Genomic DNA, 25367 nt, shown 5'->3' with positions numbered 1-25367 from the left:
GGTCTGAGCACTTCTTTTCAATACCACACAACATGCCAACACTCAGCATGAGAAAGCTGAAGGAGGTGAGAGCCTCATTCATCATCTTCCCCCTCTATTGGGCAAAACTAAGACTAGGTGAAGCCTTGCCCAACTGAACTCAAGCCTTTTGCCTCTAGTTTGAGATTGAAGCATCCATACCATTGATCTAATATTATTAATAATATGGAGCTTAGAAACCAAAATAATTAAGAGCTTAGAAACCAAAATACTTTCTCTATTTGTGCAAACTTTTCTGGTTCACAAAGATAATGATTTGTGAATGTAATCAGATTCTGGGGATGAGGAACTATCGTCACAAGGACTAGAGAGGCTGGGACTGTTTTATTTGGACAAGAAAAGGCTGAGGGTAGATCTGAAAGGTATATAAAATGATGAAGGATCTGGACAGAGTGGATTGCAGGAGCCTATTCCCATTGGTAGGAGGGGTCACAGGCACAAAATTAAGGGGAAGAAAATTAATGGTGATGAGGAACTACTTTTTTTTACCCAGCATGTGGTTGGAGTCTGAAATGCACTGCTTGCAGATGTGGTGGAGGCACGTCCCACAGCGGTCGTCATAAGGGAATTAGATAAATACAGGGTGAGGAAAAAACTGCAAGGCCATGGAAAAAAAAAGCTTGGAGAGTAGAACTAGTGAGTTGCTCTGATATAGAGGCAAATTGGAAACAATGGGCTGAATAGCCTTCTTATGATTCTATGATAGGTGTTTGCTCTAAAGTGGAGTAAAATTCCATTGAATCATGATCCCTTTTGATCCAGAGTCATGTTAGGCCACGACTCTGGATTCAGGCTATATTTGCACTATGATCACTGCACTGTTACACAGCAAAGCTAATTCACACCAGTGGTGTGGTTGTGGTTTAAACTCACCCTTAATGAGAAGCTGTCAAAGAGCATGAATGATTTCCTTTACCCTTCTACAGCCCAGACTTTACACATAATTAGATTTCGTCAGTTCAGATTCTCAACTATTTGCAAGGTTTCAGCAGTAGCTCCCTTGAGTGGAAAGTCCAGACGTCTATGCAATTCTGACTAACATCACTATCAGGCAGATCTGATGAGGTTGGGCCATTTTTTGGTCTCTGGTCTTCACTAGAATATTTTCAGCTGCCTCGCTCAGGAAAGCTCAAAATTTCTACTGGGGAATACGAGGTTTAATTCAAAGAAAGGGTCTAATCAGTAAGAGACAGATAAAATTCAGCTATTTATGCAGTGCACACAGCAAGGCAAGACTGGCACTTCATGTGTTTCTTTAAGGAATGCAAGATTTATAAAACTTAAGTGTGCAGAGTCTGATTATTAAATGATGAGGTTTCTGACTGTGCAATTAGACTGCAAAACTAAGCAATAACAAATAAAACCCATAATAATCAATTATATCAGAAAGAGAACAGCAACCAAATCATGCACAGATTTTGCCAAAAGGTACAGTTCAAAAATAGCCACAATTCAATGCACACGATAGCATAAACACAAAGTCTCGCAGTGTTCAGAGATGCAGTACAGTGAATGCAGAGGACAAATAACTTGTTTTTTTTCTCCTGCTAGTTATACATGTAAAAATCCCAGTTTTTTTTCAAATGCTTTCTTACATTCCATAGGTCAAACCCATCATCTGTCACCAAGTTAAATTTGCTCCTTATAAGGCCTATGCATTGAGTGCATTCCCTTCATTTTTTCCTAACATGGATTCCTTATCAGATGTGGTTCCACAGAAGGCCAGCAAATATTTAGCTAACCTTTTTACTTTTCAAAATACTGGCACGCTGCCAACTTTCCCAAGCAAGTTAACTGAGGTACTCAATGAAGCAGACAGTTCTCAAGTATGCATCTCAAATCTTATCACTTTATTGTGCAGGAATCACTGTAACATGCACCCCCCCACCCCTTCCCTCCCACCCTTCACTGCCACCATTCTACCATTCTCTTCCCTTCCCCCTCCATCCGAGCCCTCCCACCATTCCACCACTCCCAAATCAGTAGGAGTTCATCAACATGGCGTCGGTTTGATCTGTGAAGACTTTGTTCAGATAAACTACTGGAACATGCAACTGTAGGAATGTTTTAGAAAACCATTTTTAAAAAGAAGCTCAGGATATGAAGAAAGTGAGGGGCTGGAATGTTTAATTGTATGAACATCGAATACCAGTGTAGGAGAAAAAACAAGAGACTTTAAGGAGCCAGCTCATGGGACACAAAACATTGCAGCATTCCACAAGTGATGATGAACAGGTTTAAGCAATACGGAGTCTGAAATCAGATATCGACTTCAACAACAGTTTAAATTGCCTGAACATGTCAAGCTGATTAGAATAAAAATTCATTCGCTGCTCATGAGAAAGCAAAATTGAGATGCACACTAAGCATCCGTTTGCAGATTAGAACCTATCCAGATTTTCTTTCCCCCTCTGTAGTACTTTAAGATTAAAATGCAAGATGGAATGTTTTCTATGGAAAAAGCTTACATACACTTATATACAAATTGCATTCTTGCATGAAAATTGTCACCTGAATTTTATATATTGTGTTAAAATCTCTTCATTACTTTCTGGTTCCTAATGAAGATATGACACAAAATATACAACCTAAACAAAAATAGTTTGAAACTCCTTCAAAGATCCCCCTTAAAGATTTTGTCAATACTCCAATTATTACTTTGCAAAACCCTTCACAGTCCTTTCACAAATCAGTCATGCTTTCAATCTTCGATCTTGTTCAATTGAAAGTTTAACTGAAAATAAAGTTTAATCCTAAGCCTGCTCAATGTAAATCTTTCGGTTCTTTGAAGCATTGCCTGCTACACAGAATACCAGAAGTACATGCCTTACCTCTGTAGCTTAAACGCTGGCTGGCTTTCAAAGAATACAAGCTACGATGCAGCAGGACGGCAGGGAAGTACAGGCAGTCAAAACACCCATACAGTTCTATTCAATAAAACTCCACTCATGCCTAGGCCCCTCCCAAAGTCAATGCCAAGTGAACATATCTCCCCCTATGTTTACAGTTGACAACCACTAGTATGCATTGTCTGTAGCTTGTTCTGCTAAGGAGCCAATCACAGGGTTTAAACCCGATTTGAGTCCAACCTCCATCCAGGAATGCCTATCATTCCCCAGGCATGCTCAGGAAGCCACTCATCAAGAAACAAGACTTAAAACTCCTGAAAACTGTTGCTTGCTGCCAAAAATGTCCTGCAACATGCCCTTTTTTGGTTATCCTTAGCAGGGCCTCTGAAAGTAAATAGTCTGTCATGTATAATCATATGAAATGCTAATCCCAGGGAACATGCATCCATTTGAGCTTTCATTTGGCTGACTAAAAAACTGAAAAGAAGCACAGAGGATTCAAGATTTGTGCGTATTCTTTTAGTGCAACAGAAGAACCGAGCTGAGTAGAGCTCTGATTTTTACCTCAGCGTACTTATTTTCTGCAGCTTATTGAAAACACATGCAAGTGCTAAAAAGTCCCATACATGTTACATTGGTGCCAACGTACCCTGAACAAATTTTTTAAAAATTCTCAGGAAATACAGCAGAACTTAGATAGCAGTTTCATTCCTTCTGGGGTTTTATTGTTGTCTGCTGCACGTTTAATACTAAAGACAGGGTGAACTTCAGTTGCTGTCTAAGCCAAATCTGACTGTTTTAGTTTACTGAGGAGCATAGTTTTACAGTAACCCTTTCAGTCCCAATGTCTGTAACAGGAAGGCCAACAAAAACATCTGGAACTCCTTAGCTCATTATTAGGCATTTGATGTTTCCACAGCAGTCCTTGGCCTCCAAGAGATAGATGTGTCATTATTGCAGCTGTGCAGGGTGGATGTGAGATGCAGCACTGTCATTATAAGAACAATAAAAGCATATTTAAAGAGTTAATAAGACCAGCTTTGTGTGTCGTGCATGTGATATATTTAAGGAGCATGGTGCAGTTTACTTTCACAGAATTTTTTGCTCAGTGATGGGTAATAAAAAATCATATCTTATTTATAACTCAGCTGTCTCTCTCGTGACCATCCAAGGGACTTTGCAGACAATAAAGTATTTCGCTTAGTCATTGTTACAGGGAAACATGACAGCTAATGTATGCACAACAAGTTCCCACAAACCACATGACGATATTAAATTAACAGAAAGTCTGCTTTTTAGGAGTGTTTGCTGAGAGATAAATGTTGGCCCAGGACACTACGAACAATTTCCTTGCTCCACTTTGAAACTGTGTAAATGGATCCTTTTCTCCTTTTCTACTGAGAACAGACAGGCCTCATTTTAACATTTCACCATTAAGAAAGCACCAGTTTCACAAAATGAGAACCCAAATTAGACAGACAATTGTCCAAAAGGGGGCTTAAACTCACAACCTTCTGATTCAGAGCTGAGAGTGAGCCCCTACTCAGGAGAAATAATGATTCATATGCTCCAGATGGTAACTCAATTGGCATGTGTTATTCCACTGGAACTGTTGATTTGAAGCTAGATATCTGGAGGGAGATGCAATGAGAGAGGTGGCTGGTAGGTAGTAGCTAGAGGGAGATATTCAAGCTAGGAGTTGATAGGAAGGTGACTGGAGGGACACTGGACATTGGTGTTTGAGGTAGGTGTTGGCCTTGGAAAAAGGTAATAGGAGTGAGATGTTACCCTCTTAACCCTGTTGCAACCATAAGATATTTTGTAAGAGTTAAACTTCACATCTTTAAGCAACAACAGCAGTTGAATTTATATAGCATCATTAACATACTAACATCTCTTCTACTACATGAGGGCAAGCTTGAATAAAGTTTGATCCCAAGGCACATATAAAGACAATCATGATAGGATTTAAGAACATAGGACAGTACAGTACAGGAACAGGCCCTTCAGCTCACAATGTCTGTGACGAACACAATGCCAAATTAAACTAAATTCTTCTGCCTGCACATGATCCTTTCCCTGCATATTCACGTGTCTATCTAAAAGCCTCTTAAGCCCCACTATCATATCTGCTTCCAACACTAACCCTGGCAGCCCGTTCCAGGCACCTATCTCTCTATGTGCAAAAACCTTGCCCTGCACATCTCCTTTCAATTTTCCCCCTCTCACCTTAAATGCATGTCCTCTAGTACTTGATATTTCTACCCTGGGAAAAAGATCCTGACAGTATACCCTAGCCATGCCTCTCATAATCTTATAAACTTCTAATGGGTTTCCTCTCAGCCTCCAATGCTCCAGAGAAAGCAACCCAAGTTTGTCCAACCTCTCCTTATAGCTCTAATCCAGGCAGCATCCTGGTAAACCTCTTCTGAACCTACTCCAAAGCCTCCTCATCCTTCCAGTCATGGGATGACCTGAACTGCACACAATACTCCAAGTGTGAACCGACCAAAGTTTTATTTTGCTGCAATATGATTTCCTTACACTTATACCCAATGCCCTGACTAATGAAGGCAAGTATACCATATGCCTTCTTTACCTCCTTATCTATTTGTGTGGCCACTTTCAGGGAGCTATGGATGGACATGCAGAGGGTACAGCGGGATCCTTAAAGATCATCTTAAAGGAGAAACAAAAATAGAACAGTATCTATCTTTAGTGAGGGAATTCAGATCCTGCAGACTATCAGCTGAATGTGTAGCAAATGCAGAATGCAAAAGAGGCCAGGACTGGATGATCGCATAGGTCTCATGTGGGCTGCAGGGCTGGAGGAGGTGACACGGATAGGGACAGTGAGGTCATGGGGGGATTTGAATTCTAAAATCAAGGCATTCTCAAAGCCACTGAGGATAAAGGTTCACAGGAGTGAAAAATAAATATGTCTTAGGCAGTAGAGTTTTGAAAAAGCTCAAATCTGTTTGGGGTTCAGCAATGAAGTATGAAACAGAATACAAAAGCAAAGTACTGCAGATGCTGGAAAACTGAAACTACAACAGAAAATGCTGGGAATAGTCAGCAGATCAGGTGGCACGTGTGGCGAGGGAAACAGTTAATGTTTTGGGGCAATGACCTATCATTGAAACTGGAAAGAGAAAAATAACATGCTCTAGGATGTTGGAAGGTGGAAGCAATGTTTTTAAAAAGGAGAGTCTGTGATGGGACAAGGTAGATAAGAGAGATAGTACTTATGGTTTTCAGGGTCACAGATAAACATCAAGTAACAGGCACAAATGCCTGGAGACACAAGAGTCTGCAGGTGCTGGAGTCTGGTGAAAAAAACTGCTGGAGGAACTCAGTGGGTTAAGCAGCATCTGTAGAATCCTGATGTAGGGTTTTGACCCGAAACATCAACCATCCCTTTGCCTCCACAGATGCTGCCGCTGAGTTCCCCCAACAATTTTTTTGAAGCACAATTGCCTGCATTGCTTTCCAGGTTAAAATTAAGGTTACCTTCACTCTCAAAAACCTCGCAGCAGGACCATCCTCAGTGATGGTCTCCGCCAGTATATCTCACAGATAACACTTTGCTTCTCACTGCTGCATTGCAATGCAAATAGTAGCTCAACTGGCAAAGTGGGAAACCTTTGAATTTTGGTGAATGTCACTTTTGCATTCATTCCTGCAAGAGGCATTTTTCTGTACTTCAAGACTCCCAAAGGTGCAGCCCTTTGTACAGAATACTCATTGTGGACACTGCCTTGGTAACTTCCTGCCATAAATACCCTTTGCTGAGAATGCTGTCTCCAATACATACTGTTTTTCAGAAACCTATGCGTGTTCTTCTTCCCTTGGGGAGCCTTGTCACCCATACTCCTATCATTGTAGCATGCACTCTTTCCTTGCTGACCCTTCCTAGCAGCTGAAAGACCACTATGTATGCATTGTAGAGTGCTACTTAAGAGGCTTCTTCCTGGAGACTTGAGCTGTGAGGAAAAGCACAACTGGCCTGTACCTTTCTACCCCTAGTGCCCATTGTTCCTGAAACAGGGTAGTGATTATCAAGGGGTTTTGCACTTTGTTAGAGACACTGCAATCTTTTTTGATCTTTATAAAGTATTAGGGAGATTATTAACATCATTTTAACACAGGAAAAATGGTGTTGATGAACCAAGGCCACTATATTTTAAATTGAAAATAAAAATGAATTGCGGTTTCATCTCAAAGTTCTGTTTGGAATCTAGATCATGGGAACTGAGGAGGTACTTGCAAAAGATGTTGCTGTGGAAAGGTGAGGGATTTTTGGGGTGGACCAATGTCACATGGAGGGAAGTCGAGGGGAGGGAAAAATGTACTTGGTGTTGGAACTCACACTGGAGGTGTCGGAATGGAGATTGATCTGTTGAGGATGAGGATGGTGAGGTAGCAGATAAGGCCATGATTTTAGAGTCATAGAGTTATACAGCACAGGAAAAGGTCCTTTGGTCTAACTTGTCCATGCCGACCAAGTTGTCTATCTGTCTGCATTTGGCCCGTATCCCTCTAAACATAGTCTAATAATACTATAATATAGCATAATACAATGTACACTGCTTTGCTGGTAAAAATAGCTTGGTTCAGCCAGAGAGCCTAGCAGTGGTTTGGGTTGAACTGGATACTTGTCAAGTATAGGATTAAGCATTGAATGGCTTACAATTTCACTTAATCTTCTTATGATAATGTCTTGTGGAGAAATGTAACAGAAATAGAACATACCAAATGTGACAGTTAAAATGTGATGGGAAGTAAGTGCACACAGTTAGAGAGATTTTACTTTTCTAGTACTGGATCTCTACCCATGGCAAGTGAAATGAGTCAGTGGACACTGCAGGGGTGATGTTTAATATTATGCACTATAATGGTCACTGACATAGATCCATAGAATTATACAGCATACGACCCAACTCATCCATGCCATCTAAGATGTCTACACTAATCCCATTTGCCTTTGTTTGTCCCATATCCTTCTAAACGTTTCCTATCCATGTACCTATCCAAATGTCTTTTAAATGTTGTACCTGCCTCTATCACCTCCTCTGGAAGACCCAATTGAAAATTGACAAGGTGCGGCAGATGAAGCTGCTAAACAAGATAGGAGCCCATGGTATTACAGGAAAGGTACTAGCATGGATAGAAGATTGGCTGACTGGCAGAAGGCAAAGGGTGGGTATAAAGGGGGACTTTTCTGGTTGGCTGCCAGTTACTAGTGGTGTTCTGCAGGGGTCGGTGTTGGGTCTGCTAATTTTCATGTTATATGTTAATGATCTGGATGACAGAATTGATGGCTTTCTGGCCAAGGTTGCGGATGATACAAAGATGGGTGGAGGGGCAGGTGGTGTTGAGGAAGCAGGGAGTCTGCAGAAGGACTTGGACAGGTTGGGAGAATGGGCAAAGAAGTGGCAGATGGAATACTGTGTAAGGAAGTGTATGTTCGTGCACTTTGGTAGAAGGAATAAAGGCATAGACTATTTTCTAAACAGAGAGTGAATTCAGAAATCGGAGGTGCAAAGGGACTTGGGAGTTCTAGTGCAGGATTCCCTAAAGGTTAACTTGCAGGTTGAGTCAGTAGTAAGGAAGGCAAATGCAATGTGAGCATTCATTTTGAGAGGACAAGAATATAAAAACAAGGATGTAATGCTGAGGCTTTATAAGGTGTTGGTCAGACCACTTTTGGAGTATTGTGAACAGTTTTGGGCCCCATATCTAAGGAAGGATGTGCTGGCATTGGAGAGGGTCCAGAGGAGTCAAGAATGATCCCAGGTATGAAAAGGGTTAACGTATGAGGAGTGTTTGATGGCTCTGGGCCTGTACTTACTGGAGATTAGAAGGATGAGAGGGGATCTCAATGAAATCTGAATATTGAAAGGCTTGGACTGAGTGGACGTGGAGAGGATATTTTCAGTAGTGAGAGAGTCTAGGACCAGAGGGCACAGCCTCAGAATAGAAGTCCATCCCTTTAGAACAGAGATAAGGAGGAATTTCTTTCGCTAGAGGGTGGTGAATCTGTGGAATTCATTCCCACAGATGGCTGTGGAGACAAGTCATTGGGTATATTTAAAGCGGAGATTGATCAATTCTTGATTAGTAAGGGTGCCAAAGGTTACGGAGAGAAGGCAGGAAAATGGGGTTGAGAGGGAAAAATAAATCAGCCATGATTGAATGACGGAGCAGACTCGATGGGCCGAATGGCCTAATTCTGCTCCTATATCTTATGGTCTTATTAAACACTGAATACTGCTTGATCTGCTTGAGGATTTCCAGCATTTCTGTTCTTATATTTACTTGGTGGAGGGTGGGGGTGATGTGGTGTTGTGGCTCTGAGCTCTGGTGGCACTAAAAGACTGGGGGTACTAAGCTTTTGGTGGAGTCCACTGGATTTAAGAATAATTTCCATCAGACACTATTTTTGTTCAGGACAAGTTCCAAAACAAGTTCCTTTCCATTAAAGTAACTTTCTGCAGTTTGATCCAGCAATATAAACAAAGCTGTAATTGAAGCCATTTCATTTTTTTGCTTGGGAGAGAAAGCTCCAAACTTACTTCAGAGAACAATTCACTACGATAATATATTACATTACCAATAGCCTGTCCTGGTCCAACCACGTAGACACCATGGCCAAGAAAGCTCACCAGAGCCTCTATTTACTCAGGAAGCTAAAGAAATTTGGCATGTCCCCTTTGACACTTACCAATTTTTATCGATGCACCATAGAAAGCATCCTATCCGGATGCAACACAGCTTGCTATGGCAACTATGGCAACTGGTCTGCCCATGACCGCAAGAAACTGCAGAGAGTTGTGGACACAGATCAGCACTTCACAGAAACCAACCTCCTGTCCATGGACTCTGTCTACACTTCTCGCTGCCTTGGTGAAGCAGCCAGCATAATCAAAGACCCCTTCCACCCTGGACATTCTCTCTTCTCCCCTCTCCTATTGGGCAGACCTCACAAGCTTCCTCATCATAGACTTGCACCTTATTGTCTGCCTGCACTTGCCCGATGGGAGAGGGGAGAAGAGAGAATGTCCTGGGTTGGTGCTGTCTTTGATTATGCTGGCTGCTCTACCAAGGCAGCGAGAAGTTTAGACAGAGTCCATGGAGGGGAGGTTGGTTTCCATGATGTGCTGAGCTGTGTCCACAACTCTCTTCTCTCCTCTCCCATCGGACAGAAAGCCTGAAAGCACATACCATCAGGCTCAAGGACAGCTTCTATCCCGCTGTTATAAGACTATTCAATGGTTCGCTAGTACAGTAAGATGGACTCTTGACCTCACAATCTACCTCATTACGACCTTGCACCTTATTGTCTACCTGCACTGCATCTTCTCTGTAACTGTAACACCTTTTCTGCAGTTCTGTTATTGCTTTACCTTGTACTACTTCAATGCATTGTTGTAATGAATTAATCTGTATGAATAGTGTTCAAGACAAGTTTTTCAGTGTACCTCAGTACATGTGACAATAATAAACCATTTTACCAATTCACCAGTATTTTTAGTGTATGAACCCATTTATAAATAAGTAATGCTTTTGAATTCTAAGAGCATAAATCACACGGTTATAAAGCATTCTTCGTCTTTCTTATCCTCTTCTATCTTTTTCCCTTCCTCCTTCACCCTTTCCTTCCTCTCGTGCTCCTTTCCTCTACCTCTTTCTACATCTCTGTCAATCTGTCAATATGACCACTTTGCACTGCAATCAACTTTGATTTTACTTTGTATTTTTTGTTCTAATTGTGCTTTCTTGTAAAAATTGTGTATAATTTATGCTTTTCTTGTTCATGCTGCTTTTATGATACTATGTGCCTGTGATGCTACTACAAGTAAGTTTTTAATTGCACCTGTGCATATGACAATAGACTTGACTTTGACTTTTCTCTATCTGCCATTGTCTAATGAATAAATCAAGACAACAGGTGTTAGGAGGCAGTTAATAGGAAGTAATGTGGCCAAACCCAATCCTGTTGTTAACCACAGTCCACTGAAACACATTTTCCAGCAGGATACACTCTACACCCAACAGCAGTAATAGCAATTCTAGAGGCCAAATGTGTTCATGTAAATCTAAGAATTCAGCAAGAAAGAATGCTGATAGAAAGGCCTACTGACAACAGCACCAACAGTTACTAATTTAAAATCAAAAAACTGCAGATGATAGAAGTCTGAAATAAAAACAGAAAATGCTGGGAACGCTCAGAAGGTCAGGCAGTGTCTGTGGAAAGAGAAGCTGAATTAATGGTGTATTGTTTCCCAAAAGCTGCAGAGTTAAGCAGAAGTAAAAGAGAGGTAGAATTAACATTTCAGGTTGAAGCCCCTCCATTAGAAATGGGAAAGAGAGAAAGCAAATTAGATTTAAGTTTAGGGGGAGTGGCAGACAGGGCAAAGGGAATATCTCTGTTAGGGTGAGACCTATTTTCAAAACTGTCCATTGAATAGATTAATGAGGGAAGATAGAGAGAGAGAAAAACAGACAAAGGGACATGTAAAGCTGTAAATGCAGCTCAGAGCTATTGCTGAACAAATGAAATTAGTGTGGAACTTAGCAGCAAAATAATGATATTTTCAAATTCTGTATGAGTGCAGGAAGCAGACAACTATAGACATCAACGTATTGGAGGAAGAGCTGAGGGAGGGATCTGAGTAGGACCGAAACAAGGACTATTCCCCCATCCCATGAAGAGACAGACATTGCTTGGATCCATGCGAGTGCTCATAGCTACACCTTTGGTCTGGAGAAGGTGAGTGGAGTTGAAGGAGAAGTTGTGCAATGTGAGAACAAGTTCAGTCAGGTGAATGAGCCTGTCGGGAGGAGAACTGGTTGGGCCTCTGTTCAAGGAAGGAATGGAGCGCCCTCAGACCGTGCTGATGTGGAATGGAGGTTTACAGGGTATGTACGTTCATGGTGAAGATGAGCCAGGAAACTAGAAACTGTCAATGTGGCAAAAGGCATCAGAGGTACTGTAGATGTAAGTGAGAAGGAACTGGACCAGGGCAAAAAAGGATGGAATCAAGGCAAGAAGAAATGTTTTCAGTGGAGCAAGAGCAGGTTGAAACAACAGGTCAGCCTGGACATTCCTGGTTTTGGATCTTGGGCAGGAGGCAGAAATGGGCTGTGTGGAACTGGGAGATTACAAGGCTGGAGCCTGTGAAGGGAAGATCTTCTGAGCAGATGAGGTCAGTGACTGCCCAGGAGACAATAGTCTTATATCTACTGGTAGGGTCATGGTCCAGAGGAGGTATCTGAGAGCTAATATTTGGCCTTTGCAAGATAGAAGTCAGGTCACCAAACCACAACAATACTGCCCTTGTCAGCCAACATCAGTGCTGGTCTTTAGTGAGTGCCTCCACCCTTCCTGTTTGTATCAGAACTAGGCAGTCCTGCTGCACAGTTATCCATCAAAACAGTTTCTTTGTCTTCACAGGAACTGTCTGACAGACACTTACCGCATTCTCTTTTTTGCTTCAGGTGCCTGAAAAGGCCCTGACCTGCATTTCACAGATTTAACAGACCCTTTTGTTTGTTTTCCTTCTCTCTAAACACTCTCACTAATCTATTAACCAGATGGCTCTATAAAATGGGCAATCCTGGCCTCAGTCTATCGGAAATACTCCCTTCGTCTACTCTGTCCCTCCTGTTACCTTCTTTGCAAGTTAAACTCAATTTGTTTTCTTTCCTTGAACATTAACTCTGTTTCTTTCTCCACAACTGCTGCCTGACCTGCTGAGTGTTTCCAACAGTTCCTGTTTATATTACTAAAAGTCAACGTTTGGTTACCTAGTAAATGCATCAGTGTACAACCTAATTTGAAGGCCATTCTATCTAATGCTCAATTTAACATTGATTAACTTTTTTTTTCTGTAAGTTATGGTAGAGTACTGGAAAAAGTACCTCTTGCACTTTTTTATTTAATTTCAATTGCTGAACAATTAGAATTTTTTTCAATAAGAATAGCAACTTTACAATTTTGCCATTCTACATATCAAATTTGTTGAGGATTTGCCCTCATCTTTGTTGACTAATTGCAGGCAGTTTTGACATTTCAAATTGTTAGATTCTTTTAAAATTGTTAATATGCTTGTCACACTGTTAAGAAGGCTGCTTCATTCCACATTTCCTGTCACTCATCCTATATAATTGCAAAAAAAATAACATTCAGCCCATCATGTCCATACTGGTTCAAAGCAGCCCTGACTTCTATTTCTTATTTTTGCCTTTCCATAACAATTTCTTGACTTACATCCCCTCTCCGTTCAAATCCTTCTCAGCTTGTATTCACATCATCCTCCCTCATTTCTCATAAGCCCACAGTTCACAGAGGTACACTTCCAAATTTCTCCTCCGACCACCTCTCTGGACCATCACACCCCGACCCAATCCACCACCGGAGATCCAATCTTCCCCTTAAGTCCCATTTACCTCTGAATAAAGCTTTGTTGCGGAATATCTGAAGTATCCAAGGAATTTCTGCCCAAAAGGTGTGGCATCACCTCAATCCTCCACAGCAACAGGTAACATTGAGGGATCCATTCAATGGAACTGTAGTATTTTGTCCTCAGGTGTAGAGACAATACCAAGTTCTGAATCGGTAGAAAAAATGGAAACAAAAAAAAATTGTCGAGTACTTTCTAAATGGCTTTGATGAAGGGTCTTGACCCAAAATGTCAACTATCTATTTCCCTCCATTGATGCTGCCCGACCCACTGAGTTCCACTAGCATTTTGCGTGTTACTTTCTAAATGATGTGAGATGGTGATTGCTGGCTGGAGTAGGGCAGAGGTTTGCTCCAAGTTCCCAGCACCTGGCTTTCTGGCACAGCAGCAGGGAAGGCAGGGGTTCATCCAGCCCTGAGCCCCACATTTCAGTTGCACCTATTGCACTGACCCACCCAACACCAGTCCAAAGTGAGAGCTGAGCCCCGGATGAGCATTGAGTCCAGGGAGGATTCATTGAGCTGCGGGCAATTCGTTGCTGTGGGAGGACATGCATTGAGTAGGGCTTTGTACCAAGTTCCTGGCCTCCACTCCTCTGCAGCAGTGGTGAGGTTAGGGTTCACACCTGGTTCCTGCACAGCAAAGGGCACAGCATAATACGAGTTGATGTGTAATAAATATACAGGGGAAGCAGATATATATCTGTGAATGTTTGAACTGGAGGGTCAAGAGTGTTATAATGAACCAATGTTCAATGGTGTAGCACTAAGCGGGGTATGAATGTACCCTGAGTATAGGGAGTGCAGTGAAGATTGTTACGTACCAGCAACAACAGAAACACACCGAGTCATGTACAAGTGTTAAAAACTATTTTATTAATAACTACATGTAATGATAAGAAAAGTAAAAATGTTAGATATTAAACATTAACCCCAGAACTAAACTCAAAGTGTGTGTGTGGCAAATTCCCAAACTCCAAGTCCAGGAATAGGTCTCAAAGTTCAGTTCAGCAAGTCATAAGGTGAAACATAAGCAAAGGCTTTTGCAAAACCACCGTTGACTGAAGACAAAATGTAGATAGAATATAGAGAGAAATTACAAAATCCAAATGTTCCACGATGGAACCCATATGACACCTCAATCTCCGATGATCTCCATTGCTTTGTTCCAAAGTATCTGCCACCCCAAAAGGCATTCGAGACATGGCCGTCCACACAAATACCTGTTTCCCTCTACAGGTTAATGAAAAAGTGGACTCCACTTGTTTGCTCCAAAAATCCATACATGGATTGTAGTGACAGACACAGCTATTATTCTTCATCCATCGATACAGAGACCAGCAGTCAGTGTCCCTCTCTGTCTGTCTGTCTCTCTCTCTTCCTTCTCACTGACTCACTGACCAAAAACATCATCATGTTGTAATCTGCTGTCGTGATGACACCACACACACACCACTACTCTACTGTCCAGGTCTTAAAGGGACATTCACCAGATAGCAACCTGGCTCATAACAAGATTCACCAGGGTTGGCAGGTCTGTCATGTGAGCAGAGATTGGGTAGAATAAGCCTCTATACTTTAGTCTTCAGAAGAATAAGTCAAAATGTTCAAAATTCTTACAGGGCTTGACAAAGTAAAAATGGGGAGAATCTTTGCACTGGATGAGGAATCTAGAAATAAAGGTCCCATTCAGAATCAGGGATAGGTTATTTAGGACCAAAATGAGGAGAAATTGGAATTGGAATTGGTTTATTATTGTTATTTGTACCGAGGTACAGTAAAAATCTTGTCTTGCATACCATTCATACAGATCAATTCACTACATGGTGCATTGAGGTAGTACAAGGTAAAACAATACAGAATGCAGAATAAAGTGTCACAGCTACCGAGAAAGTGCAGTGCAGATAGACATTAAAGTGCAAGGTCAAAACAAGGTAGATTGTGAGATCAAGAATCCGTCTTATAGTACCAGAGAACCATTCAATAGTCTTATAACAGCAGGATGGAAGCCATCCTCAAACCTAGTAATACGTGCTTTCAGGCTTTTGTATCTTCTGCCAGGTGGGACACAGGAGAAGAGAGAATGTCCCGGGTTAGTGGGGTCTTTGATTATGCTGGCTACTTTACTGAAGCAGCAAGAAGTGTAGACAGAGTCCATGGAGGGGAGGCTGGTTTCCGTGATGTGCTGAGCTGTGTCCACAACTCTCTGCAGTTTCTTTCAGTCCCAGGCAGAGCATTTGCAATACCAAGCTGTGATGTATCCAGATAGGATGATTTCTATAGTGCATCGATAAAAATTGGTGAATGTCAAAGGGGACATATCAAATTTCTTTAGCCTCCCGAGGAAGTAGAGGCTCTGGTGAGCTTTCTTGGCCATGGTGTCTACGTGGTTGGACCAAGACAGGCTATTGGTGATGTTCACTCCTAGGAACTTGAAGCTCTCAACCCTCTTGACCTCAGCACTGTTGATGTAGACAGGAGCATGTGAACCACCCCACCTTCCTGAAGTCAATGACCAGCTCTTTTGTTTAGCTGACATTGAGGGAAAGTTTGTTGTCATGACACCATGTCACTAAGCTCTCTATCTCCTTCTCATCGTTATTTGAGATACGGCCCATTACAGGGATGTAATGTGCAAACTTTTAGATGGAGTTAGAGCAGAATCTGGCCACGCAGGGAGTAGAGTAGGGGGCTGAGGACACAACCTTGTGAGGCACCAGTGTTGAGAATAATTACGTCGGAGGTGTTGCTGCCTATCCTCACTGATTGCGGATTGTTGGTCAGGAAGTCAAGGATCCAGTTGCAAAGGAAGGTGTTGAGTCCCGGGTCTCGACATTTAGTGATGAGTTTGCTTGGAATTATAGTATTGAAGGTGGAGCTGTAGTCAATAAACAATAGTCTAACATAGGTGTCTTTACTATCCAGATGCTCCAAGATGAGTGTAGGGCCAGGGAGATGGCGTGCACCATGGACCTGTTTCAGTGGTAGACAAATTGCAATGGGTCAAAGTTTTCTGGGAGACTGGAGTTAATGTGTGCCATGACCAGCCTCTCAAAACACTTCACGATGGTGGATGTCAGAGCCACCAGGCAGTAGTCATTAAGGCACGTTACCTTATTTTTTTTTAGGTACCGGGATGATAGTGGTCTTCTTAAAGCAGGTAGGAACCTCAGATTGAAGCAGGGAGAGGTTAAAAATGTCTGCAAATGCCCCCGCCAGCTGACCTGCACTGGATCTAAGGACATGGCCAAGGACACCATCTGGGCAGATGTTTTCCACAGGTTCACTCTCCGAAAGACTGATCTTACATCTGCAACAGTGACCATGGGTTCAGGTGCATTTGCTTGAGTTAAGTTCATCGGGAAGGGATGTACTGTTGTCGGTGATACTGCCGACTTTGTTTTGTAGGCCATTACAGCATGTAAGCCCTGCCGCAGCTGATGGCTTGTCTGGGACTTGATTTCGGACTAGTATTGTCTCTTGGCATCTCTGATAGCTTTATGGAGGTTGTATCTCGATTTCTTGTAAAGGTCAGGGTCACCTGATTTGAATGCTGCAGTACTAGACTTCAGTAGGGAGTGGATCTCCTGGTTCATCCATGGTTTCCGGTTTGGGAACACCAGGGCTGTCCTCTTTGGTACACAGTCCTCAACACACTTGCTGATAAAGTCCATGCTGGTGGTGACATACTTATCAAGGCTGGCAGCTGAGTCTTTGAGCATGGACCAGTCTACTGACTCAATGCAGTCGCGTAGAAGCTCATCTATTTCCTCAGACCGGCACTGCACGATTTTCTGTTCTGGATCCTCCCATTTCAACTTCTGTTTGTATGCAGGGAGAAGAAGCACAGCCTGGTGATCTGACTTACCAAAGTAAGGGCAGGGGGTGGATCGGTAGGCATCATTGATGGTTGTATAGCAATAGTCAAGGGTGTTTGGTGTCCTGGTGGGACTGGAGACAAGCTGGTAGTATTTTGGTAACAGACTCTTGAAGTTGGCCTGGTTGAAGTCACCGGCAATGATGAAAAGGACTTCAGGGTATCCAGTGCAGGCTCCTTAAATTTCTTCAGAAGGTGGGAAATCTTCAGAATCCTCAACCTCAGATGGCTGTGGAAGCTCTATCAATGACTGTATTCAGAACAGAGATTAATAGATTGCTGAATATTAAAGAAACAGGGGATATAGAGATAGGGCAGAGAAATGATGTTGGAGGTAAAAGATCAGCCATGATCTTGTTAAAAGGCAAACCAGGCTGGAGGAGCTAAATGGCCTAGGCCTATTCCTATTTATTCATGTGTTCTTTCATCTATTATTTGATATGGTTGCGGTCAAATTATGGTCTTTGAACTTTTGATCATTTTGAATAAATACAGTAAGTTGCAACTCCTTTGTTCCCGTTCCTTCCTTTACATTTAACAGATTAGATTTTGATTTTGTACAGTTGGGAATTGGGAACTGAATTCATATTGTGTAAAATGTGCCATCTAATTATTGTCACTCATTTTACCTAATCTGACAAAGCTCATCCAAAGTTATAGCACGGAATAAAGCACTCAGCCCATCATGTCCATCCTGTTACAATACTGCTCTGATACCCCCTCCTCTCTTTTGCCTTTCTGCCTGCCTTCACTTATTTGTAAGATTCTGCTGATTATGTTGTTGAACAGCTTTTAGCACAAATGAAATTACTAATTAAATTAGTTATACCAATTATAGAACAGGTTGTTGTTCTTAGCTAAAGACTAAGATTTTGTAAGTATCTCAAGACCAAATATTCAAAGAAATTATTTTCTACAATCATTTCCATAAAAGTTCTTAAAATTGCAATCTTGAAACACCTAACCTCATGAATTACTATCTCATTCACCTCCTTATTTTGATTGATGACACATCTCCCAGTTTCCCCTCCTTGTAGTTAACCCCTTCTGTGCTGTTTTCTATTTTTTCCCTTCTCTCAGAAATAGCCAGCTGTCCCAACTACTCTGAACAAATTACAACATAAACAACAAGATTTCGTATGTAAAAGTTCATTTGTCACATTATAGTTGCTCTGGCTGAGATCAGCTAATTGAATACAGACTAGTTCAAAGTGTAGGTCTTTATAGTATGTATGTCACTGCCAGAACAAGCCCAGCTATCAGAGGAGTGAAATCCTTGTTTACTGATGTAAAGGGGTTTTTATTTGAGTAGACGTGTACAGTCTATTTCCTACAAACTGTGCATACTTGATTATTTTTAAGGCAGTTGTAACTTTCGTTGAACTCTGTTGTGAAACACAGCTGTGCACAAAATGAAACAAGCTGAAAACTGTGGGGCTGTATCCAATGATGGGTAATATTTTGGGGTTATCTGAATACGTCCTTAATAGAATGAAACCCTGACTCAGAAAGGATGGAAATTGTTTACTTTGGCACATGTGCAAAAATGTACTGGAGTTGTAGAAGATCTTACTGTGTTACTTCCATATCCCCACATCAGTCTTTAATAGAAAACTCCATATATCCACTCATGTGAAATCAATAACACTGTTAAAGCTGCATAAAGGTCTGGAATATGTCCTGCAGAGAAAAGAGCTGGAATGAGATTATTAATGGTGGAATAAAGATATCAAACTGGAGCACGTTATGGAATCATAGAGTCACGGAAAGATATAGTACGGAAACAGGCCCTTCGGCCCACCGAGTCCGCACCAACCACCAACAACCCTGTGGAGATCTGGAATTCATCCCTCAGAGGAAAGATGCCCCGAATTTTGGATTAGGACATTATGAAGGCAATGGGAAGATTACCTCTGATTGTTACTTATAAGAAAAAGCCTAAAAATGATCTTAAGAAAAAAAGCCTGGAGAATCCATTGCCAACTTTTAAATGCAGTGGTGAGCAAGGATCTGCACAGAATTGCGACTTTGAAACACATGTGTTCAAGCGCAGGCACACACATGTCAAAACTGCAGCTGTAGAATTGTATTGCAAAGGCAAACTACCACAACTGTTGGAAATTTGCCATAAAAGAACTCCAATGAAAGGTCATCGACCTGAGACGTTAGCTCTGTTTCTCTCTCCGCGGATGCTATCTGACACAATTCTTATTTCAAGCATTCAGTGTTTATTTTGGAATTTTGGTCCTGGACAGTGGAATGAGAGGGGCTGAGAGGCCAGTGCCCCACAGAGCCAAGGATGGGAAGGGGGTCAAAACGTACATACACGGAAGGAGACACAAGAGGCTGCAGATGCTGGAAATCTGAAGCAACACACAAAGGCACTGGAAGAACTCAGCAGACCTGACCCAATGAGTTCCTTAAATAGAAGGAATACGTCTCTAACACGTCTGCTCCTACACGCCTGGCCGTCTTAACAGTAAGGGGTTTGGGTGAACCTTCCGATGCAGAAATGAGCCACAAACTGCAGGATGTGGCAGAGATCAGCACAAGCTGCCTGAAATGATCCTGAGGTCAGGAAGCTGCGAGTGACAATAGACAGGACCACCACTAGCAAGGTAATCCAGGAAGACGTGTCAGGTCACATCTTAGGCCACAGGAGGTCACACTGAGGGCAAAGAATGCAGTTTGAGCACTGCCCCTTTAAACAGCACAATTTCAGGGATAATAGGGATTGTGAAACTTGCTTGTTCTGTGGGTAAATAAATGGTGTTTTCAGACCAGTGTGGTTGAAAATCACACTGGAATTTGGGGAAAATTTACTCTGGGTAAAAAGGTGTTAATGCAAACAAAATTCCTTAAAGTTCAGGAGTCAACAGTCCCGGAGGCCACTAATATTGTTTTCCTCTGCGTTAAACTGAATTTTGGTTGCACTGTGTCACTATTTTTGGAAGTGCGTGAAGGAATATCTCGACCAGAATACTTTAACATATTGAAATTGGACTTCTAGACAGGGCACTCTGCAGATAAGTCTTTTAAGTACTGCTTGTGGCTTCAGAGGAACAGAAGGGCTTACCCCAGCTCCAGAAGCAAGCCTCAGCTTCTCCCCACCTATTGCCTACCCTGTCACTCCCAGTTTTGATCAATCAGCTCCTAGGGCTTGGTCCTTGGTCTCATGACTCTGATGTTTATTCCTGGGTCCTGGCTGAGAAACAGAACAAAGACAAACACAAACTTCAGTGGGATTTTCACACGCCCAGACTTTGACTTATTTGGATGTCTTCAGCCTCTCACGCCTCCTTCCAAGCAATACCGGGCCCCACTTTTCTGCTCATATATGACCAGAACTTTAATCACTGTGGGTGATATTCAATGGGCAATCAAATAAATAGGGTGCAGCTGAGCTAATAACAGGAAATCCTGGTGGTTCTCAAGGACTCTGACAGATAAATTTAAACCAACATATTGGGCCAAGCTAACATCTTATTCTGCAGGAAGAGTTATGTTACAATAGTTAAACAGAGCTACTGAGAACCAGGGGCTCTCAAATTCTTCAGGTCTGAGAGAGGAGAAAGCAAGATTTAGGCATTGGGCTATGAAATTTGAAGTGAATCTCCATACTATTTGCAATAGTTCTTTAAATTCTGGTCTAGGGTGGCCATAGGTAGATACTAATTTCTCCTCATGACTGATAAGGCCGCTAATAGAACAATGTAACACAGGTCCACCAGAGAAGGAGAGAAGTTAGTTGCAAATTCCACATTGGACTCATCTGAGACTGGATAATCTGACACCAGGTCAGAAACCATCATTAAATGGATAACCAGATTAAGAAAAAAAACTTAATTTCTGAGCACACAAAGACGAGTAAGTTACTACAAATTAAAACACACAAAATGACCAAGAAGTACCTTTCTTCCTTTGTATGTGAACATCATTATTTTTAAAGGGACATGTAATTTAGCCCCAGTACTAAATGGTATTCAATGGTAATCCCTCCTGAACATCAGATCAAGATACTACCATTGATTTGTTTGGTATGTTGTTACTCACTGGCTCTTGGTTGCATTGCGTATAACTTATGTATAATTGTATGTAATTTATGGTTAATTAATGTTTTTCTTGTGAATGCTGCTTATATGACACTTTGTGTCTGTGATGCTGCTGCAATTAAGTTTTTTATTGCACCTGTGCATACATCAGAATCAGAATCGGAATCAGGTTTACTATCACTGACATATGTCGTGAAATTTGTTGTTTTGTGGCAGCAGTACAGTGCAAGACATAAGGACATAAAAATTACTATAAGTTACAAAAATAAATAAATAGTGCAAAAGAGGAATGACAAGGTAGTGTTCATGGGTTCATGGACCATTCAGAAATCTAATGGCAGAGGGAAAGAAACTGTTCCTGAAATGCTGAGTGTGGGTCTTCAGGATCCTGTACCTCCTCCCTGATGGTAGTAATGTGAAGAGGGCATGTCCCGGGTGGTGAGGGTCCTTAACGATGGATGCCGCCTTCTTGAGGCACGGCCTCTTGAAGATGTCCTCGATGGTGGGGAGGGTTGTGCCTGTGATGGAGCTGGCTGAGTCTACAACCCTCTGCAGCCTCTTTCGATCTTGCGCATCGGAGTCTCCATACCAGGGAGTGATGCAACCAGTCAGAATGCTCTCCACTGTACATCTGTAGAAATTTGCCTTTGGTGACATATCAAATCTCCTCAAACTCCTAATGAAGTAGAGCCACTAGTGTGGCTTCTTCCTGATTGCATCAATGTGTTGGGCCCAAGATAGATCCTCTGAGATGTTGATGCCCAGGAACTTGAAGCTGCCCCCTCTTTTCACCGCTGACCCCTCAATGAAGACTGGTGTGTATTCTCCCGACTTCCCCTTCCTGAAGTCCAAATCAATTCCTTGGACTTGCTGATGTTGAGTGCAAGGTTGTTGTTGCGACACCACTCAACCAGTCGATCTATCTCACTCCTGTACGCCTCCTCATCGCCATCTGAGACTCTGCCAACAACAGTGGTGTCATCAGTGAAAATATGGATGGTGTTTACATGTACTTGTGTGTACATGTACTTGTGCATATGACAATAAACTCGACTTTGACTTTGACATACTGTTGGAATTCTAGATTCCCTCAGTGATAATTCTGCTCATTCTCCTCAGTTGGTATTCCCTACTTTATTTGTACAGTGGTCTCCAGCATTAGCCCTATCTCCTGTTAGATCACTCCATTCAAAGAATTCTGGCATTACCTGCCAAGGTTAGGAATTATACATATAAAAATGATGCACTCCTGAAGATGTCCAGCACACAATTATTTGATTGGCAAATATTTTAATCCATCCATTGTTTTTATATAAGGCCCAAACAATAAAATTAATATTGTTGTTGTAAGATTTTTTACTCAAAAATATAAATTCAATAGCTTTGTTACTCAATGCAACCAAGATGAACACTCAAAGATGACAGCAGTGTAGGACAGAAAGTAGTAGCAGCAATACTAACCAAGGAGACAAACACTGGAACAATATTCAAATAAAACTTTTATCAGCAACAGCTCTCTTCCCAGCTCCATTCACAGATATTATTGAGATTAACTCCTACGTCCTTTAGTAACAATACTATATCTCCCCACACCGCCTCACCGAGACATTTGTTACAACGCATCCCGTTTTAATATTACAGGATTTGGCCTAGTTCCCCAACTTCACATCTAAGCAAGCATATTCTCAATTTGAATTCAGAGCCAGTTAAAGGGCAGTTTGAGTGGGAAAAGGTTAAGTTCACTGACAGCTGGGTTTCTGCAGGACTGATTAGAGAATTGCTAATTTTACCACGGGTTGTATTTCTCTTTACAAATTCTAAGTTGAAAGAAAGGGACAATGGGGGGGTAGTTGTCTTTACTTTTACTGACCCTGAATCATCATGTACAAATTCTTCTAAATGTAATAAACAAATTGTGAAATTGTAGGATAAATTACAGCGGACTTAGCATCATAAATTTTCCATTTGTTTGAATAAATTTGGCCTTTCTTTCTGCTTTTGCATCCAATTTAGCTGCAATTAAGGGTGTAATAAAAATCAACGATCCCCATGCCAGGTTCTGTTGGAAAGAACGTACAAGGACAAAATGCTTTATTATCATGTGATGATTGTAGAATGCATATTTGGGGGAAAAAATCATCAGAATGAGAATGATTTTAGAAAGCCAAGTAAATTAAGTTTGTTTAAGTTGAGTTGGTCAATTCCATGAGTTTCAAAACAATTTGTCAATGAGAGGAAGTTTTCAATGTTATTGATTCCTTCTCCAACTCAACAGAAGGATGTGTAGTAGGATGTGCTTGTCCTTCAACTGCCTCCTCAGTTCAGGGACAATTAGGGATGGATAATAAATCCTGGCATTTCTAATCGTGTCCACATCCTGTGAAGGAATGAAAGAAAAATGCAGGCGCCAATATTGTGATCTGGGCATAATGCCCGCCCCTTGGTTAATGAGTCCCTTGGGCTCCGTGCATACCCTTAGTGCATATAATTGAACTCCCAGCCGTGTATTGGGATACACACAATACATTCCAGAGGCAGATTAAGAATTCCTAGACATGATAGACAATCTTCGGGGAGAGAGTCTGCAGATATGAGTTCCCTTCCTCTTTTAGGGCCTCAGGGCAGGTCTGCCCTGGTACCTATCCTGCAGCTCCACCTCATGCAGCACATTCCACAAGACAACTACAAAAGCACCTACTACAAAGGGTACTAAGTTCATAAAGGTCAACGTACCTCACCCAATCTCTTTGTGTAAGTTTACAGCAGTCTCCCACATTAACAGCAGCCTCCAGAGTGCTCTGCAGTAACTGCAGAAGTGAGGATCAAGTGAATAGCCTTTGAAATAGCCAAGGAACTGTGCAGGGATACTTGTCTGTGAATGGTCTGCAGGAGAAGGTAATCCAACTTCAGCTGGTGGTGCTTAAAATAAGTGTCACCCATGGATGATGTCATTCATTGTATGTTCTTTATGCCAGATGTCTGAAATATTGGAAATACCTCATGCCAATGTACTTCCTGTCATTTGCACCTAACAACACTGGTTGTGGCGGACATTTCATTTCCACCTGCATCGCAAAGTGACATGGAAGACAGGACGAAATGTGAAATAGTGGTTTTCCAAAAACAATCAAATTGTAATCAGCCTAAAGTATCTGTTAAACAAAATAGTGCAAGCTTTTCATTTTTCTTTACATTTATTTTCCTCCATATACCATTGTCCTAAGACCAAAAAGAAATAAGGCTGTTTTTGTTTATAGTAATGAACTGCTCTTCAAATCACAGTGTGGATTCCATCCATCCAGTGTAGGCATGACCTTCGATATGCAACACCTTCAACGGAACTGGAGGGAGCAGCACCAACCAGAACACTTGCCTTTTTTGATCTCACTGAAATTTCTGACTCCACAAACTGGGAGGAACTGTGGAGCACTCCCCAGTCCATAGAAATTCACCTCTGTCTTACACATGCATCACATTGGCATGCAAGCCATGATCTTAACCAATGGGTCTACAGCAGAGCCAATCTCAGTGAAGACCAGTGTCAAAAGCTCTGCTTCATTGCCCCAAAACCCCTTTTCAGTCTTTCTCATTGCAATGCTGCACTTCACCTCCAACAAAATTCCATGGGAAATTATTCAACCTGGGGTGACTCTCAAGGTCACCTCAACTTTAGCAGTTGAGCTATAGCATGTATTGGTGTGCACTCAGAGGCCATGCTCCGAGCCATTGTCAACTCATTCACGAAGCATGCAAGAAGATAGGCCTTAAGTAAACTTAACATCTTTAGACAAAGGTCTTCTACCAACCTACCCTCGATGTACAAAAATAGAGTTCATGCGAAAGCCTGGAAAATATGGACCTCACCTCATTTCTCAGGATACACCTCTCAGCGAAGACAGAAATTGATGGTGAAATTCATCATTGCTTTTAATATGCCAGCACAGACTTTGGTTATCTGAAGGAAAAGGTGCTTGAACATCTTCAAACCTGTACCAGACTCATGATCTACTAGGTAGAAATGATCCCTGCCCTCTTGTATGTTTCTGAGACCTGGACTACCTACCGCAGAAGCCCTCTTCCTGTCC

General features: G+C 41.8%; 1 protein-coding gene across 4 annotated transcripts in view; it reads right to left on the bottom strand.

Annotated features, from left to right (window-relative positions):
* The window catches only part of LOC127580360 (non-muscle caldesmon-like), a 186350-nt gene extending 183336 nt beyond the window's left edge, over positions 1–3014 (bottom strand). For 3 of the 4 annotated variants that reach the window (XM_052033708.1, XM_052033711.1, XM_052033713.1), the window contains exon 1: positions 2871–3014. The gene's annotated coding sequence lies outside the window, so the exon portion shown is untranslated. The remainder of the gene's footprint in view (positions 1–2870) is intronic. The other variant, XM_052033710.1, reaches the window with a different exon arrangement.
* Positions 3015–25367: the final 22353 nt, after the last annotated feature.

Source organism: Pristis pectinata, chromosome 19, assembly GCF_009764475.1.
Source record: "Pristis pectinata isolate sPriPec2 chromosome 19, sPriPec2.1.pri, whole genome shotgun sequence".
In the NCBI taxonomy this organism is placed as follows: Eukaryota; Metazoa; Chordata; class Chondrichthyes; order Rhinopristiformes; family Pristidae; genus Pristis; species Pristis pectinata.
The sequence above is the reverse complement of the archived record's forward strand: the minus strand, read 5'-3'. Positions and strand labels throughout refer to the sequence as shown.